We start from the raw sequence: 19,406 nt of genomic DNA, 5'->3' as shown, positions 1-19,406 counted from the left end.
GATGCCTCCTCCCATGCTAAATTTTTTATGGGCACGTCTTCTATAATTATTTCTTTTATATAATCTAACGTAGGATAACTAACTCCCATTATATTATCATTTTGATTTTTTGCTTAGAGTATTTAGTATGTAAAATTAGATCTGTTTCTTCAACTTGTCTTGACGATGAACCACACTGATTGATTCGAAACGCGTCGACAAATGTTTCTTTTTATGTGATTTACGTGGAAGTTCTACTTATAACTGTTAAAGTATTGTTGTCTCTTTTTATGTGATTTACGTGGAAGTTCTACTTATAACTGTTAAAGTATTGTTTTATGGGCACTTCTTCTCCAGGATTATTTTTAAATACTGTTAAATCATGGTTTTTTTGTTTTTCAATAGGTTGTATAATTTGTTTAGTTTTTTCTACCATTTTTATCAAGTAGAGCATGTTTTTCGTAGATTTGAAACTCGTCAGGGCTAGAAATATGCTACTCAGATTTGAAATTCGCCATGGCTAAAAGTATACTATGTACTTATACAGTTTGAGTTCAGTTTTTTAGATAAATATTTTTTTATTAGTGCGAAATATATTATAATCGTTAAAGTAGCAGTGATGACAGTTATCTCTGGCTGCTGCAAATGCAGACCTTATTCAAGAAAAAACCACGTCACTTGGAATAACCTGTTGGTAGTCCTTAAAGAGAGCCACTTTCACTTTAGGTCTTCTTTTTAGGCCATTAACCTATTTCTTTAAGTCCACAAAATACTACCTCTTACCTCAACAAAAATAATTTTAAAACATACTCAAAACCCATTAAATAAATACTATTAAAACATTATTAAACTCAAACCATTTTTATATATTTCATTTTTTTTAACGTTCTGTTCAGCAAAACAGCATTGTCGCATGTGAAATGTATTGGTGCACGACAAAATCTTCCATTTTTGTCACAGCTAGATTCAAGATAGGGATGCTTTAAGCGTCCATAGGAAAGTGGGAAAGTCTGAAATGCCAATTTCAATGAGCATGAATTATTTTTCATGATTATTATAAACAACTTGTATCCCTGCAATTTCTTTTTTGTGCTGTCATCGATGCATTGGTGGTAGGTACATTGGAGAAAGGAAGCTGATGCTATTCTTTCTATGTTTTGGCTATATTTGACATTGAAGTGATGGTAAAAGGAAAGATAATTAAATATTTTTTTTGATCTCAGAATTGGATTCTATTAAATATTTCCCATTTTTATTAAAGAAGAGATTGTATTTGGTGAGAAGATCTTGTATTTGGGAACGTATTTGTTCGCTGAGGCAGAATATAAAAGTAAAATTGTATTTGTTTAAGGGATATCTAAAACTTACTGTAATTTTAATTAATATTAAAGTTGATGATTTGGATTTTCGAGAATTAGTATCTAACTTACTCTTCTAAGTGTTCTAAGTGTAATGATGGGAAAATATCAAATCTGTATAAAACATAAAATACCTGCACTCTAAAATTGAAATCATTATCTTATTCTTGATTACAAAACGCAACACTGAGCTTTCTAGGGGTGGATGGAATCGATGTACTTTGAAAAGATCGTTCATGGTCTATGTATCTTATTGTGGCTTGCTCCACTCTAGGCTTGGAATTTTTAATTTTGATGTAAGATGCTTTTTTCCTCCAAAACTGTGTTTGATAAGTAGATATGATAAATTGAGAGGTATTATTATATTTTTGGGATTTTTAATTTCATGTACGATGTTTTCTTTTCCAAAACTGTATTTGATAAGTGGACATGATAAATTGAGAAATATTATTATAAATTTTGGTAAGTATTTACATCTTAATAGTAAATACTAAGGCTATCTACGATATAACATATAGGCTATAATGCATGGTATGGTAGGGGAGTTGCGGTAATATCATTGGTTGATGACATAATCAAAGGTTTATTGAATAAGTAAATGTTTCATGTATTGATTTCTTTTAAAAGTATATATAGTTTGTTCCCATGATCAAGCTTCAACTTTGTTTGGCTTTGTTGAGTATACTTCGGTGGGTGATAATCCATTCAAGTTTCAACCTTGCTTGGCTTTGTTGGGTATATTTCGGTGAGTGATTGTGCCACCAACTTCCAACTTTAGCTATGTGAGTGTACCTTAGTGGGTGACATGAAAATTTTAAGAAAACCCCCCAAATTTATATGTATAATAAATAGGTGAATTCCCATGGTATATAGAAAAATGATAAGGTATTTTGTCAATAACATAATATGCTTATATTTTTTTTTGGCAAATGTTTAATAATATATACAAACATATATAACAATAAAAAACATTTTGTTATTAAACTATAATATACTTATTTTCCATGTTCAGGAAAAGAAATATCATGGGTAATGTTGGTTGAGGCTCTTATTATAAGTTGTTGCAATTTTTTTATTGTATATTTTTATCATATTTTATCACAAAGGTCTTATTACATCCCAAGGAGCAACTACTTGGAGAGGCACTCCCAATTGTGTGTGATATTGAACTAAATAGTTTATTTTGTTCAACTTTGGTCTTGATATGTCTAGACAACTTAGTCATATTCTATGTAATTGATATTCTAGAGAGTTCACAGGAAAATGGTCTATGAATATTTATATCAAAATCATGAATCTTTATATCAAATTATTTTTGTTTCTTATACATTTCTTCTCTAAAAGGTTTCTACCTCTCCAATTCCTTTTTCAAATAAACCAATAACTTTAAAAAATGGTGTTTCCTCACCATTTGTAAGTCTTTCACCTTCTTTTTGGATCATAACTATTGTAGTAGTTGTTGCATTTTATTCTACAATTCAAAACTCTAATAATGTTCAATTGGAAAACAATTCCTTGAAATTGCACAAAATGAAAAATGAGATTGAATGGAAGATAAATTTTGAATGAAACTTAATTATCTACATGATAAATGAAAATGTATTGGCACAAGCTCATTAAAAAGATACAATTGGTGAGTTTAAAAATATAACACATAAATTTAAACAATAGTCTCTGCATGTTCATTACTTGGAAAAACATGTCACAAAACAATCATCATCAAGGGATTTTGCACTTCAAGAATGATAGTGCACTAAACAATCTATCATCCTCAACCAATTACATGTGATGTGCTTTTAGTCTCGGTATCAAAGTATAATTTCATTAGTAGAATGTCAGTTTCATGATAATAGGCCTCCTACGATGAACACACAAGAACCTAGTGCATAAACTATTTTTCTCTCCTTTTATCTTCGCGAAGTAGAGCTCATTTTACTTTCTTAATAACCAATAAGTATTTTCAAATAAAATATAAAATAAATATAGTAGATTCTAAAAGGTAAAGATTTTTTAATCACATCACAAAGTCAAAAGAAAAAAAAACAACTTTCTTTGAATAATAAAATATATAAAGAAAATAATAATTATTATGAAAAACACATTGAATGCCCACATAATAATTGAAGTCATTTATTAAGCCTATTGACATTTTTCTCAAATAAATATGACAAAAAGATAAACAAAAAGAACTTTTACTCAACAAAGGACTTTAGCTTTAACCAAAACTCTTAAATAAATAAAAATAATATAAAACCAATCATGCCACCACAAAAGGTTCAATTAAACATCAAATGAGACAGGAAACATTCCAGAGATTGTATTTTCTAACCAAAATAAACTCAAAATTTTCAGAATTAGAAAATTCCTCCAAATGAAACAAACAGACAATCCATTAAGAGTGACAAAGATATCTGAACTAGACAAAAAAAAAATTCATCTAATTCAAATGATCCCATTCTTGCTTAGCATAATTCATGTTAAATTAGTTATTGATCCTTTAATACTAGGACACTACCTATGTGAAAATATAGATCCTCACACCATCAACCTCTAGCTTCATTTTCTTTCTTAGACAAGAAATAGGTAAAGTAGTAGTTAACCATTAAGATATCAATCTTAAAATAATATGCATCAAGGAAATGTGACTTCGATGTTACAATGAAAAATAAAAACTATAGAACATGTTCTTACCTCAAATGCAATGTCAAGCTAAGTTGTGATAAATAATTTTGAACCTACACCAAAAATAGAGGAAAAATAATTTCAATCAAAGAAAAAGAATCACATCGTTTGTACTATTCCATTCAGTATTTCTTACTCTACCAATGGAACATGTATATAAAATAAGTGTCCCCTGGGCCTTCATATATATTAGACTAGATAAAATCATGTGGTATATCACTTTTCTAGTTCTCATTTTGGTCCTCATTTTCTTCATTCTAAAAATAGTCTTTTCTAGTTGGACTATCATTTTGAGCCTACAAAGAGCAACTTTGAATTTAAAAATGATAGTGCACTGAACATCTTCTCATCCTCCACTAATCCCAAAATCATGGTTTAACACAAATATGCTAATTTGAAATATTATGATATATATTTTTGTAAGTATTTACTAGCACATAAAATAGTCCATTTTTTTGTTATTGCACCATATTCTAGAGATTCTCCAAAATAGGAAATTGTTTCCACATTGTTTCAACGAAGTGTGTGGCTTGTTGAACAATTTTGATGAATCCAAAATCCCTTGAATCTGTCTCCATGTATTTGTACCTTTATGGGAAAAGTAGTGCACCAAAGTTTTTAATTTAACCACAAATTTATATTCTACAGTGTTTTGATAATGTTTATTATTACAATATTGAGGATACACTTCAGATGTGGCCTCCAAATTCCTCTCAAGGAAATTGTCCTCTTATCTCTGATGCTAGTGATTGTGAAATTTCTGTTAAGTTGTGTCTTACTAAAATGGCAACATTATCAAATAGGTCTCTTGACATAGGGTCCTCTTTGGTGAACTGTTCAACCTTATTAATAATCAAAGGGAACCATATACCCACACTCTGCCATACATAATATCCTCTTTTCATCAAACTTCATTTTTTTAGTATTTTATGTATTGATGATTGCATTCCAATTTGTAAATTATGGACATGTAAGAGATTCCAACATTGTATAAAAATTATCCAATGAAAGACATGCTAATTTTCTTGCGTTTGTGTATTTTTCAATGTGCATTGTGAGACTTTGAGACATTTTCATAGGAACATTCACTTCATCTAGAATATGAAGAACTCCATTCAATGTTAATAATGTCTCTATAACAGTTAATCGAAAGAGAAGATCATGAGATTTGTATACACTAAAGCGATGTTCATACATCACCCCTACCAATGATTGGTACTCACTAGATAGTTATTGAGTTGGTCCATTCAATGAAATCCATCTTGTATCAACATATTTTAATAACTTGTTTCTATTTGTAACACCATCAACAAATTTTGGAAAATTTGAAAATAGTTTGGGACTGCGAAAAAAGTATGCTGAAGCCTCTCATACAAGATCTTCAACTTTTGAAATCGATGAAAATTGCTTATTATTTTAAATGCAAGATTCATTCTATAAGCCGTACAATAAATACTTAGCATATACGATGAAGTTGATAGTTGTAATCTAACACAAAGGTTGTTCTTTTGTCCTTACAATACTGATGCTCCATTTACTCTAATACATACCAACTTTTTTGCAATCATTAAATTATTCATACCACCAATTTCCTTTGAACTATTAATAACAAGTTCTGTTGATGGTGCTGGACCTGCCAACATGTTAGGGGATCTCCCCAAAAAGAAGTCTTAACTAGACCTCAGACTGTTTGGAGTAGGAGTTCCAGCAGTGAGTAGTACGGTATCACTTTGACTACGATCACGTGCAGAGGTAAGCAAGATGTCCTTGTTGGAAGCAAGGGTGTGACCTTGCAGCAAGTTAGGGAAGATGCATGGAAAAGGCTCTAACACACGGGAGGGGAGGTGAGTGCGCCCTTTAGAAGCATGTAATAGTATGCAGCTTGAAATGGAACATACAAGCTGAAACACATCACAAGATGGAAAGCAGAATAGTCGACAATCCAAAGTGATGAGCTAAACAAATAACACACTTCGATAAGCTTCATACAAACATATACGGAATAATCCATACATACATGTGTAAGTTACAACTACATACATTGTTAGAGTAACCAGAATAGTCGAACTACAATAACAATACATGCATGAAACGTGATGGCTTTGTTATATTAAAAGATCCAATCATACATACAACCATGATAACCACTAGCCTTAATAGTGGAACATTATAGTCATTGTTGCCTGCTCCTCCAAAGATATGTACTTGCTCTGCAATGTGGAGAAGCCAAGGCTTGTTACAATACACTCCAAGCTTTCTTTAAGTTATACCGATCAAAAGCTCGGCTCCCAAAAGTCTTTTCAATGAGTTATGAGGTTCTATATATAACGAAAGGTGGGGGTGACCCTTGAAATTCCCCTTTGTGACTCTTGAGCTACCCTCATGACTCTTCAACTTACTCATGATTGTTTACATTCTACTATTGACACTTGGTCTTTCACTTTACAACATGTTTACCATACAATTTGCACATGTACCAATGTGAGACAAAAATGGGCTTGAGTAAGCCATACAAGACATCACTGAGACTCGGACAGCTGTGGGAAGACTAACTCGTCGACATCTTCTTGGCGATTGTTGGTGGCAAAGTGATGCCAAGCTTGGTAGTCTATTATGGTGTCCGTGTACTCTGTGGTGACATCCTTCTAAAATCAAACTCTTGCCTCCGTAGCATCCCGGTACACTGATCTGGCACCTCTGTCCAACTCGTCATGTAGCATGCGCATCATGGTCTTGAGTGCATCTGGACCAATGACTTACTTGTGCATAGTGTTTGTGCTCATCTGCAAGTCTGCATTGGTGGCTATGTGCATCAACTACTTGAAGTACATGTCTAGCTCCAGTCGGACATGGTTCTTTTCTTTCGTCTCGGTGAGTGTGCCAATGGATGGGATCACATGCGTGTGCACAACGACATCCATGCTCTTGAAGACTCGTGCATGTGAATCCTATAAGCTGGTGACGAGTTGTGGGAGTTCCTCATAGTTCCAGATCTGACTCTGGATGTGTGCCTTCAACTCCACTGCCTTTGGCTTCATCATCTTTGGAAAGTACAACGGGGCTCCCTTGTACCTCATTGTCCATATCTGCATGTGATCGACAATAGTGTGTATGTCTGTTAAGATGCATGCTCTCCTAGCACAACACTGCTACTAACCATTAAGATGGACAACTGACTTATGCACGGTGACAAACCTGAAGTATAACTTTCGCATGATTGTCTTGAGATACGATACTTCATCAAGTATCGCTTTCCTCCACTTTGCTCTGGCGGATGTTATAGCCTTCTTGTCTCTCTTCTTGGCTGCTTGTAATTCCTTAACCATGCGCTCATTCTTAGCTATCAAGAATCTCACACTTAAGTTGGTGGCTTCAGCATATGCCTTTCTAGCATCAACCAATGCAGCTAGATGTCTATGCACATTGGACACAATCACTCGTTCTTGAAAATTCGTAGGAAATGCATGGACATCCCGAGTGGGCACTCTGCATGATTGCAAAACTCTGCGTTGTGACTCGTCAAAGGATATGTTGTGCACATCTACTTCTGGATTGTCCTTAAGAATTCTAGTGTCTCCTTGATCACTTGGGACTTGCTCTGCCCCCGGATCTAGTGAAGCCTATGGAGTGATCTATGGGTTCTTGGGCATGAGGTCTGTATCCTGATCATGCTCTAGTTGAACCAAATCCGCGTCCATCTGCTCCAACTTCTATCAATTTCCTGAGCAAAGTCCTGCTCTTGCGACTGCTCACCCTATTTGTTATCTGCCAGTTGTTCTAATTCAATAACCTGTATTTGCGCAGTTTCATCAATGTGTACACATTTCTTTTCATGTTGTTCCTATTCCTACTGCACTTCCTTCTCCCTTCTTCGCAACTCTTGTTCTCCCCTTAGTTTTTGCTTCACCTCTTGCAACTTCTTCTCTACCTCCTCTAGTTTCTGCTTCTCCCTCTGTCTTTGTGTAATCCTTCTATTGCGATGTCGCTTCTTTGCTTCAATCTCCAAATCTCCTCTTGCTACAAGTGCATCTTCCTTGAACTTGTAGCTTTGCTTCGCCTCTGCACTGTCAGCAATCTTCCTCTTGCCTTTGTCATGTGTAGGTCTACTTCCCTCTGTTGTTGCTGATGTTGCTACACTATTAAGTGCTACTATTTCATGCGCTACTAACCATTCTACAACCACTTTGACTAGTTCATTAAGCCTTGAGGAGTTGTAGTAATCTCCATGGGTCTTCCTTGGGCCAATGACATGCCCCGTGGATCCAAGGATGATACACTCTCGCCCAGTGTTCCTTTACTAAGAAATGTGGGTCATATGGATTGAAACTTCTGGTGCCGAAGGTGAATATTTTGAATCCCTTCGTCTCAGCCTCAACATGCTTGAGAATCTGGATATCATACAACTCGACCCACAAAGGAAGAGCGGGCCAAGGTACCTTCTTCTTCCTATGTAGTCTCACTGAAAACCCTGTCGAGATGTGGTATGCAACCTCTTGCATGACCATCTTGTCCATGGAAAACTTCGGTAACACATGTGGAGCCTTCTCTACGCTTTACATCTGGATGAAGGTTCCAAGGGGTGAGGCATACCAATCTTCTATGTTAACCAATGCCTCCATCGCTGTCTGTGAAATGCAAGGCAGATCCTGCGGAAAGATCATCCTGTACACCAGGGTGACGAAGTGGTATGATAGTTATAGTATAACTCCACAGAAGCTGCACTTGGATAACAACCTACAATAGATTTGCACAAAGGTTTCTGAAGGTGTCCATGCCCAACCCAAGCAAGGGAACTGTTGATGAGCACATACTGCATCAAGAATGTAGGGACATGAAGAGCTTTGCTTGCTAACCCTTGGGCAAATGTAGGGAATTTGTTACTTGCCCTTTCAGATTGAGAGCCAACATGTTGAACCAATTGAAAGGTCTTCCTTCGTTCACTAACTGATCCAATACAATCACCCATCTCTGCAGGAAGGTTTCTGTACTCTCCTGGCCATACAAGCAGTGTGCGAAGATGACCAAGAAATGATAAACCTTCCTCAATGTCTTTGTCTTGTATACCTAGTTGGGTGTTGTCCTGAATTTAGAAAACTCTCTCACCTAGCTATTCAAGATGTCTTTTGAGTTCGCACTACTACTGGGATTGGTGAAGAGTGCATCCATTTTGTTCACCGACTGCAACATGTGTTATATCTCATGAAATTTCTCTGCCCTGAAGGTTGCAAGTTTTGTTCCACTGACACTGCTTAGTACCATTTTCTCTGGATCAATATGAGAGAAAATCCATTGGATCATGTCCACACATGGAAATGCGGGATACCTGCTTGCAACTCGGTACAAGCAAGACTTTGTAGACTGACATAGACCCTGTGTTCCTCTAGATTCTCCACAAAGGTGCCTGAAAAGATGTCATTGATGTCTTGCCATGTGATCTTGATCTCTTTGTCTATGAACAACTTAGTATTTTCATAGATGGGCAAGCTCATAGACACTTGCTCAACCACATCTTCAGTTGTGCTCTCAATTGTGTCCTTTGACCCTGCTTTCTTGGAAACCATTATACCTATATTGCTGAGGAACTGATCAACACCTGTGATACCTAGAGACAAAGCAATGCTCACAGAAAAAAATGTCAATTTAAAACCAAAAGCAACTTGAGGACTGACATGCAACACACCTAGGTGACTGCTTGGTAAAATTATGTAGTTTTCTCTAGGAGAGGCTGAGACACTCACTGTTGGAACTACACAGAGCACAATCTAGGATGCCAATGAACTGACTGACTGACTGTTGAAACTGCGCAGAGCACATTTCAGTTTGGCCTGTTGAGGACTAGAACTATGCAATGCGTAGTTTAAGTCAACATGACTTCTACCCAGGAAATTGCACTACACAATCCTGGGATTCAATTAAGGCACTGTCTCTCAAAACTGCATAGAGCACAGACTAGGAAGCCAGTGTGAGGTAGTCTCTATGCAATTCTATGGAGCAAGGTAAGGCCTTCCATCTCAAAAATGCACAATGCAAGCTGGCAAAGCAAGGTCCGAGCCAAAGAAGCTCATCGCAGCAACATTGTAACTGGGGCCGCCTCCATCTTGTAGCGCCATTTCAGTGTAACCCTCGCCGCCGTTGCTCCCATACAAGCCCTCGCACAGACCTCCGATCTCTGTCGGAGCGGTGGGATCGTCCTTGGGAAACCACGCATTAATCAGCAGATTCATCGAAATCTCTGCTACTTCGTGGGCAACGACGCTAATCATGTCGTTAATCTCGACGTCTCCATTGGGAGCCTTCAGCGCCTTGGCGGACGGTCCCATGTACGCTGGCGCCGTAAAAGGATAGGCACACACATTGGGGCACAGCTGGCTGGAGTTGCCGATCCACGCATAGGGGAGCGCGTAGCTAGTGACGGAAGGGTAAGTGAAGTAATGGAAGCTGCACACCGCCCGGCAATAGTCCTGCATCTCCACGTCAGCAACGGCCAAGATGAGGTACACCCCATGCCCAGGGGGCTGTTGGGAGGGACCCGTTGTGGTCCACGCGGGCGTTCTTGATCACCTGTTGCATCGAGATTCTAGACAACGACTTCCCCTGCGAGTAGTCGTCCTCGAACTCGCCAGCCAGAGATATGGACACCGAAACGTTCGATCCGATCTTATCGGTGTACATTTGTACAGTCCTACACCATTGTTGAATCGAAGGGCTTTCTGTAATGTTATTAGGGGCGGAGATTGAGTTCAAGAAAGGAGTCGTCTAACGAGGCGGAGGAATTGCCATGGTCAAAAGTGGCTGCAATTCTGGTAAAAAAAAAATAAATTTTTTTGTAGAGACAGTGTTTGAATTGTGTTTTTGATGGTGGACATAGATTCAGCACCATCAAAAATGTCTAGGACACCTAAAATTTTAAAATTTAACAACTATAACTTGGATTTACAAAAATCCTTGCCGAATTTTCTCCAAATATAACTAGAATTTCCATAACTTTACAAACGATTCCTCCTGCTAGTTAGACTACGGCTTCAAGAAATCCCTGATAATGTTTTTTTGGGCAACCTCCCAATTTCCATACCAGATCACGTAGGCCTGCGTTCCCTCTGTGAGAAGAGGACCCATGTTGTCACACCCCCAATTCTTTTTTCGTTAAATTGGCCAGGTGCGGCACCGCCTAAGTAATTAACATTCACCATTGTTACATTACTTTACGAACTACGCCTTAACATTCATCATTAAACATGAATAACATATTAATGTGCGGAATCCATTAATATAATAACATCATAGAACAACAGGAGAACAACATCACATGTAAAATAATCTTTTATTATATGAGAGAATTTTTGTACAATGACCGGGAGTATAACTCAACCGACGTTACACCCGAGTTGGGCGCCCACCCGTGCAAGAGCGCACGGTGGTCTCACCACAACTCAACCAAATATACAACACAAGTCTTCTTTACCGAGTCGGGCGGGCGTGCCCGTGCACGACCCACTTCCCAAACGCAACCCAAAACTCGTCTCAATACTTTGGCGGGTGGGCGCCTTAGAATGCCCTCCACCCACACCTTCAACTGCCCAACGTTCGTGCCGAGTTCCTTGTGCAACCGTGCTCGGCGGGCAGGCACATAACTCGTGCCTATATTGTGGTTGCACCTCTTGTTCCTCGCATCTCTTGTTGAGACTCAAGTGCGAAGTGCGATGGTGAAAATGCCATCCTCCCATCGTATGTATATATGTTTCCTTGCATGGAGTTACGCCCTTTGGCCGACCCTCCAACTAATTCCCAACTGCTGCGTCTTTACAAAAATTATGTCGTCCTCGTGTAGTCAGCCCACCCATGGCGCGGGACTGCCTCCCAACTCGCCCTCACGTTTGCCTTCGTCTACGGTCGGCTTGTGGTGTGACGAGTTCCCCAACTCGCCCTATAAAACATGGAACACCAACATCGCCTATGTCATATGCATTTCGTCCTTGGTCGCCCCACGCTTGGTTTTATGCCTTAGTCAATTTCGCACGGTGGTGGAGAGCGCGCTCGGTCGCCTGTCAACCGCAGGGCGTTACATCCTCCCCCACTCGAAATCATTGTCGCCCTCGACAATCCCAACTGCCTCAGTATCTTCCGTTCATACTTCACAATCTTCTTCTTCCATCTCCAAAGCGAGTCCTTCGATTCCCAGCTTTCCTCCTTCAATGCATTCTTCCATCTGACAAGATACTCTTGTTTCATGTGGCAACCAATCCTTGTAGCCTTGTAGCTCAAAATCTTATCCAACTCCAGTCCTGGCTTGTCCACAATCCCGGCTGGTCCTCTCGGCGGTTCAGCTCTCTCTCGATGATCAGCATCAAGTCTGCATCTCTTCAACTGACTCATGTGAAAAACCAAATGCTTCATGTGCATATGGTGTGGAAGCTGCAGCTCATAAGCAACTTCCCCCACTCTCTTCTTCACTCGGCATGGTCCCTCATATTTCCGTGTCACTTTTCTCACAGTCCCCTTGGCTGGCTTAAACTGCTCCCCGGTAATCCTGAGAAACACCATATCTCCCACACTGAAGTGCGCATCCCGTCTTCCTCTATCATCCCATTTCTTCATTCTCCTTGCAGCTTCGTGCAAGTGCAACCATGCCAACTCCAAGGTCTCATCCGAAGCCTTCATGAATTTCTTTGCATGAGGACTCCTCAAAAACCCTCCTGTCACTACAGTATGCGGTGCAACCGGCATCTGCCCATTCACCAACTCAAATGGACTATACCCTGTCGCAAAACTCTTTTGAATATTGTAACTGAACTGAGCAATATCCAAGAGTTCAGGACAATTCTTCTGATCAACTGTCACATAATGTCGCAAGTAGTCCTCCAGCAATGCGTTGATCCTCTCGGTCTGCCCATCTGTCTGCGGATGGTAACTCAAACTCATCAACAACTCTGTCCCGACTAACTTGAACAATGTGGGCCAAAATCTGCCTGTAAAATGTGGATCTCTATCTGACACAATGCTTAATGGCATCCCGCAATACTTCACAATGTTCTTGAAGAACAACTCCGCAGTCCGCTCGGCTTCACAAGGTATCTTTGTTGGAACAAAGACAGCATACTTGGAAAAGCAATCAACCACGACCATAATCCCATTATACCCCTGAACCTGTGGCAACTAAGTGATGAAGTCCATCAAGACACTCATCCATGGCCTCTCAGGAATCGGTAAAGGCTGCAACAGTCCTCCTTGTCTCTGATTATCTGATTTGTCCTGCTGATAAATGATGCATGTATGTACATACTCCTCTACATCCTCTCGCATCTTCTCCCAAAAGAATCCTCTCTCCAACAATGCCAAAGAATGACACACCCCTGGGTGGCTAGCGCATGGCGAGTTGTGGCACTCCTTCAAAAGGTGCCTCCTGAGCCCAGATGACTTTGGAACAGAGAGCCGGTTTCCAAAGAACAAGAATCCATCTCAGAGAAAGAACTTTTGTGTCTTCCCCTCCTTCACCTGTTTCACTATATTCTGCACCAAAGTATCGGTTTCAAAACTTTCCTTGAGCTTATTTTGCATCTCTTCTGACATCAGCACTTGACTCTTACTCCTAGCTGCCTGGTCTTCTCCTTCCAATGTTGCAAGTTGTCCCTTCTTGCTAAGGGCATCTGCTACCGCATTGTGCCTTCCCGGTCTATACTCGATAGTCATGTCGAATTCTGCCAAGAAGTCTTGCCAACGAGCTTGCTTCGCAAAAAGCTTTGGTTGTGATACAAAATAACTCGCTACAACGCTGTCCATCTTGACAACAAACAACTTGGTTGAATTGAGGCTTCTGTGATCCATAACAATTATAAGAAGAAATTTCGACGTAAATCACATTCAGAAAATCATTGTCGACGCGTTTCGAACCAACCAGTGTGGTTCATCGTCAGGACAAGCTTCCCAATTAGGTAATGCCTCCATACATGAAGACATTGAATGATTGCAGTCATCTCCTTCTCATGGACCGGATACCTCCATTCTCTATCCTAAAACTTTCGACTCTCGTACGCCACCGGATTCCCATCTTGCATAAGAACCCCTCCTATGGCAAAATCCTAAGCATCAGTGTGTACCTCAAACGGTCACTCGAAGTCTGGCAACTTCAGTATCGGTGCCGTAACCATCCTCTTCTTCAAGTCATCAAATGTCACCTGACATTTATCCGTCCAATTCCACCTCTTGTCTTTCTTCAATAGGTCTGTCAGTGATGATGTTACCTTGGAGTACCCCTCTACAAAATTCCGTTGGTAGTTGGTCATGCCCAAAAACACCCTCATCTCATGGACATTCTTCGATTCAACCCAATCCTTGATCGCCTTCACTTTGCTCGGCTCCATCCATATGTACCCTTAACCAACAATATGTCCAAGGAACGGAATCTTGGTCTGAGCGAACACACACTTAGACTTCTTCAAGAACAACTGATTTGCCCTCAGTGCCTCGAACACCATCGCCAAGCGCTTCTTATGATCTTCCATGTTGTCACTGAACACCACTATATCGTCCAAGTATACTACTACGAACGAATCCAAGTATGGTCGTAGGACATCATTCATCAAGGTGCAAAACGTAGAAGGAGCATTACACAACCCGAATGGCATAACAAGGAACTCAAAGCTACCATACCTTGTTACTATCGTGGTCTTCTTCTCGTCTCCTTCAGCTATCCGCACCTGGTAATACCCATGCCTCAAGTCCAGCTTGGAAAACACTTGGGCTTTCACAAGCTTGTCAAAGCAATCAGCAGCCAATGGCAAAGGATACATGTTCCTTACTGTCTACTTGTTCAATGCACGGTAATCACAGCACATCCGTAGCTCATTCGAATCTTTCTTTCGCTGGAATAATACCGGAGCTCCATAAGGGGACCTTGAAGATCTGATGAAACCTGCATTAGCTAACTCCTTTAGCTATCGCTTCAATTCCTCCAACTCAGGTCCTGACAACCGATAAGGTGCTTTAGCCGGGGGTTGCTTTCCTGGCTCAAGCTCAATGCTATGGTCCACTGCATGCCTTGGTGGAAGTTTCTTTGGTAGCTCATTAGGCATCAAATCCACATATTTGGCCAGTACCTCAGAAATCTCAGCTGGAACAGGCGTCGCCACTCCATCACCTTCGACATCCTTGAACATCATCGCATATGTCTCCATATTTGACTCCTTCATAGCCTTCTCCAAACTCAGTGCTAAAACATGCTGCACCTTGACTTCCCTCCTTTGCCTATGAGTGGGCAAAGTCCAAGTTTGTGACTGTTCAACCAGCACCACCTCATCACAGAAGGGGACAACAATTGCCTTGTTGCCCTTCAAGAAATCTTGTCCGAGTATCATATCGAAGTCGTTCATCTCCATCATTGTGAAGTCCGACTGACCCTTCCAGTCTTTTATCTGCACAGGGACTTCGTGTGCTAGACCTGCCACTTTAGCTCTAGAGTTCACTGCCTTGACTTCCACATTTGATGGGAAGATCATTAGTCCAACCTCTTTTGCTAACCGTGTCGTCATGAAGTTATGAGTGGCCCCCGTGTCCACCAGAGCTTGAATGGTTTTGCCATGAACCATCAAGTCCACGAAACCCAGACTGTTAATTCACTATTTCTCCATAACTTTTCCCTGCATCATGTCTGTTCTCTGCGTTCATCAAGCAACGACTTCACTCCTTGTGAACCTGCTCCAACTTATTGGTAGTCCTTAAGGGAGCCACTTTCACTTTACCTCTTGTTTTAGGCAGTTTACCTATTTTTTTAAGTCCAAAAAAAACTAACGCTTAACTAAACAAAAATAATTTTAAAACATACACCAAACCCATTAAATAAATACTATTAAAACATTATTAAACTCAAACCATTTTCATATATTTCATTTTTTTTTTAACGTTCTGTTCAGCAAAACAGCATTGTCGCAGGTGACATGTGTTGGTGCACGACAAAATCTTCCAATTTTGTCACAGCTAGATTCAAGATTGGGATGCTTTAAGCGTCCATAGGAAAGTCGGAAATGTCAATTTCAATGAGGATAAATTATTTTTCATGATTATTATAAACAACTTGTATCCCTGCAATTTCTTTTTTGTGCTGTCATCGATGCATTGGTGGTAGGTACATTGGAGAAAGGAAGCTGATGCTATTCTTTCTATATTTTGGCTATATTTGACATTGAAGTGATTGTAAAAGGAAAGATAATATTTTTTTGATCTCGGAAATGGATTCTATTAAATATTTCCAATTTTTATCAAAGAATAGATTGTATTTGGTGAGAAGATCTTGTATTTGGGAACGTATTTGTTGGCTGAGGTAGAATATAAAAGTAAAATTGTATTTGTTCAAAGGATATTAAACTTACCGTAATTTTAATTAATACCTAAAGTATCTAACTTACTATTCTAAGTGTAATGATGGAAAAATGACAAATTTGTATAAAACATAAAATATCTGCGTTCTAAAATTGAAATCATTATCTTATTCTTGATTACAAGACGCAACACTGAGCTTTCTAAAAGGTAAAGATTCTTTAATCACATCACAAAGTAAAAAAACAAAACAACTTTCTTTGAATAATAAAATATATGAAGAAAATAATAATTATTATAAAAAACACATTGAATGCCCATAGAATAATTTAAGTCAATTATTAAGCCTAATAACATATTTTTCTCAAATAAATATAACAAAAAGAATTTTTACTCAACAAAGGTCTTTAACTTTAACCAAAACCCTTAAATTAATAAAAATAATATAAAATCAATCATGCCACAACAAAAGGTTCAATTAAACATCAAATGAGAACTAGAAGCATTCAAAAGATTATATTTTCTAACCAAAAGAAACTCAAAATTTTCAAACTTGGAAAATTGCTCCAAATGCAACAAGCAAACAATCGGTTAAGAGCGACAAAGATATCTGAGCTAGACATAAAAAAATATTCATCTAATTAAAATGATCCCATTTTTGCTTAGCATAATTCATGTTAAATTAGTTATTGATCCTTTAATACTAGGACACTATCTATGTGAAAATATAGATTCTCACGTCATCAAATTCTAGCTTCATTTTCTGTCACAAACAAGAAATAGATAAAGTAATAGTTAACTATTAAGACATCAATCTTAAAATAATTTGCATCAAGGAAATGTGACTTCAATGTTACAATGAAAAATACAAACTATAGAACCTGTTCTTACCTCAAACACAATGTCAAGCTGAGTTGTGATAAATAATTTCGAACCTGCACCAAAAATAGAGGAAAAATAATTTCAATCAAATAAAAAGAATCACATTGTTCGTACTATTCCATTCTCTATTTCTTACGCTACCAATGGAACATGTATATAAAATAAGTGTCCCCCGGACCTTCATATATATTGGACTAGATAAAATCATGTGGTATATCACTTTCGTAGTTCTCATTTTGGTCCTCATTTTCTTCATTCTAAAAATAGTATTTTCCAATTGGACTATCATTTTGAGCCTACAAAGAGCAACTTTGAATTTAAAAATGATAGTGCACTGAACATCCTCTCACCCTCCACTAATCCCAAAATCATGGTTTGACACAAATCTGCTAATTTGAAATATTATGATAATTTTTTTGTAAGTATTGACTAGCACATAAAATAGTCCATATGTTCATTATTGCACCATATTCTAGAGATTCTCCAAAATAGGAAACTGTTTCCACATTGTTTCAACGAAGTGTGTGGCTTGTTGAACAATTTTGATAGATCCAAAATCCCTTGAATCTATATCCATGTATTTGTACCTTATGGAAAAAGTGGTGCACCAAAGTTTTTAATTTAACCACAATGTTATATTTTATAGTGTTTTGATAATGTTTATTATTCCAATATTGAGGATACACTTCAGATGTGACCTCCAGTAATTCATCTCGAAGAAATTGTCTTCTGATCTCTGATGCTAGTGATTGTGCAATTTTTGTTAAGTTGTGTCTTAATAAAATGGAAACATTATCGAATAGGTCTCTTGACATAGGGTACTCTTTGGTGAACCGTTCTACCTTATCAATAATCAAAGGGAACCATATACCCACACATCACCATACATAATATCTTCTTTTCATCAAACTTCGTTTTTTTAGTATTTTATGTATTGATGATTTTATTCCAATTTGTAAATTGTGGACATGTAAAAGACTCCAATATCGTATAAAAGTTAACCAATGAAAGACAAGCTAATTTTCTTGCATTTGTGTATTTTGCAATGTACATTGTGTGACTTTGAGACATTTTCATAAGAACATTCATTTCATCTAGCATATGAATAATTCCACTCAATGTTAATAATGTCTCTATAATAGTTAATCAAAAGAGAAGAGCTTGAGCTTTGTCTACACTAAAGCGATGTTCATACATCACCCCTACCAATGATTGGTACTCACTATAGTTATTGAGATGGTCCATTCAATGAGATCCATCTTGTATCAACATATTTTAATAACTTGTTTTTATTTGTAACACCATCAACAAATTTTGGAAACTTTGAAAATAGTTTGGGACTACGAAAAAAGTATGCAAAAGCCTCTCATATAATATCTTCAACTTTTGAAATCGATGAAAAATTGCATACTATTTTGAATGCAAGATTCATTCTATGAGTCGTACAATAAATACTTAGCATATACGATGAAGTTGATAATTGTAGTCTAACACAAAGGTTGTTCCTCTGTCCTTACAGTACTGATGCTCCATTTACTCTAATACATACCAACTTCTGTGCAATCATTAAATTATCTATACCATCAATTTCCTTCAAACTATTAATAACAAGTTCATAAATATTTTCAGTTGTAGAATTCTCCCTCATTTTATGAATCCCAAGTAGATGTGAATGCCTAATATGGTCATTAACCATATAAATACTCATGCATATCCATGAAGTATTATCAATAGTTGTAACCTCATCCAATGGCATTGACAAAAACCTAGCATTTGAAATCTTTTGTTTTATATCATCATTTTCTACTTGAGCTAGATATATTTCCTAGACCCAACCACTTGCTATAGACCAATGTGAAGATGAAAAATTTGACACCTTAAGAAAAGATAGGTATTTAATGTAATGTGGATAATATATCATTAGATGACCATTAGATAAGCTGTGAAGTACATTTCTTAATTGTGTCATCTTAGATGTTTGGAAGATTTGTGGATTCTCCTTGCTTATTCCAAAACTTTTCAGGGTCAAACAAATTTATTTCCATTGTATTTCTAAATAGAGATTTGATGGTTCCTCCATTTGCCTCAAGCTTTCCCTTATTAAATATTTCTTATATTCATCTTCAAATTTGACATTTCGACATTCCTTAGAATATTTCCATTTAATAGTACATTTCTCCTTACCATTTTTTTTTC

At 37.8% G+C, this 19,406-nt stretch overlaps 1 pseudogene; it reads right to left on the bottom strand.

The window, feature by feature from the left end:
* Positions 1-10,030: 10,030 nt before the first annotated feature.
* On the bottom strand, positions 10,031-11,743 carry LOC149219988 (protein EXORDIUM-like 3 pseudogene; annotated as a pseudogene).
* Positions 11,744-19,406: the final 7,663 nt, after the last annotated feature.

The sequence above is a fragment of the Pinus tabuliformis genome, chromosome Q (assembly GCF_031772625.1).
Source record: "Pinus tabuliformis cultivar Carrire ecotype Pingquan chromosome Q, CPIR1, whole genome shotgun sequence".
NCBI classification, from domain to species: domain Eukaryota; kingdom Viridiplantae; phylum Streptophyta; class Pinopsida; order Pinales; family Pinaceae; genus Pinus; species Pinus tabuliformis.
Note: the sequence above shows the minus strand (reverse complement) of the source record. Positions and strands in the feature narration are given on the sequence as shown.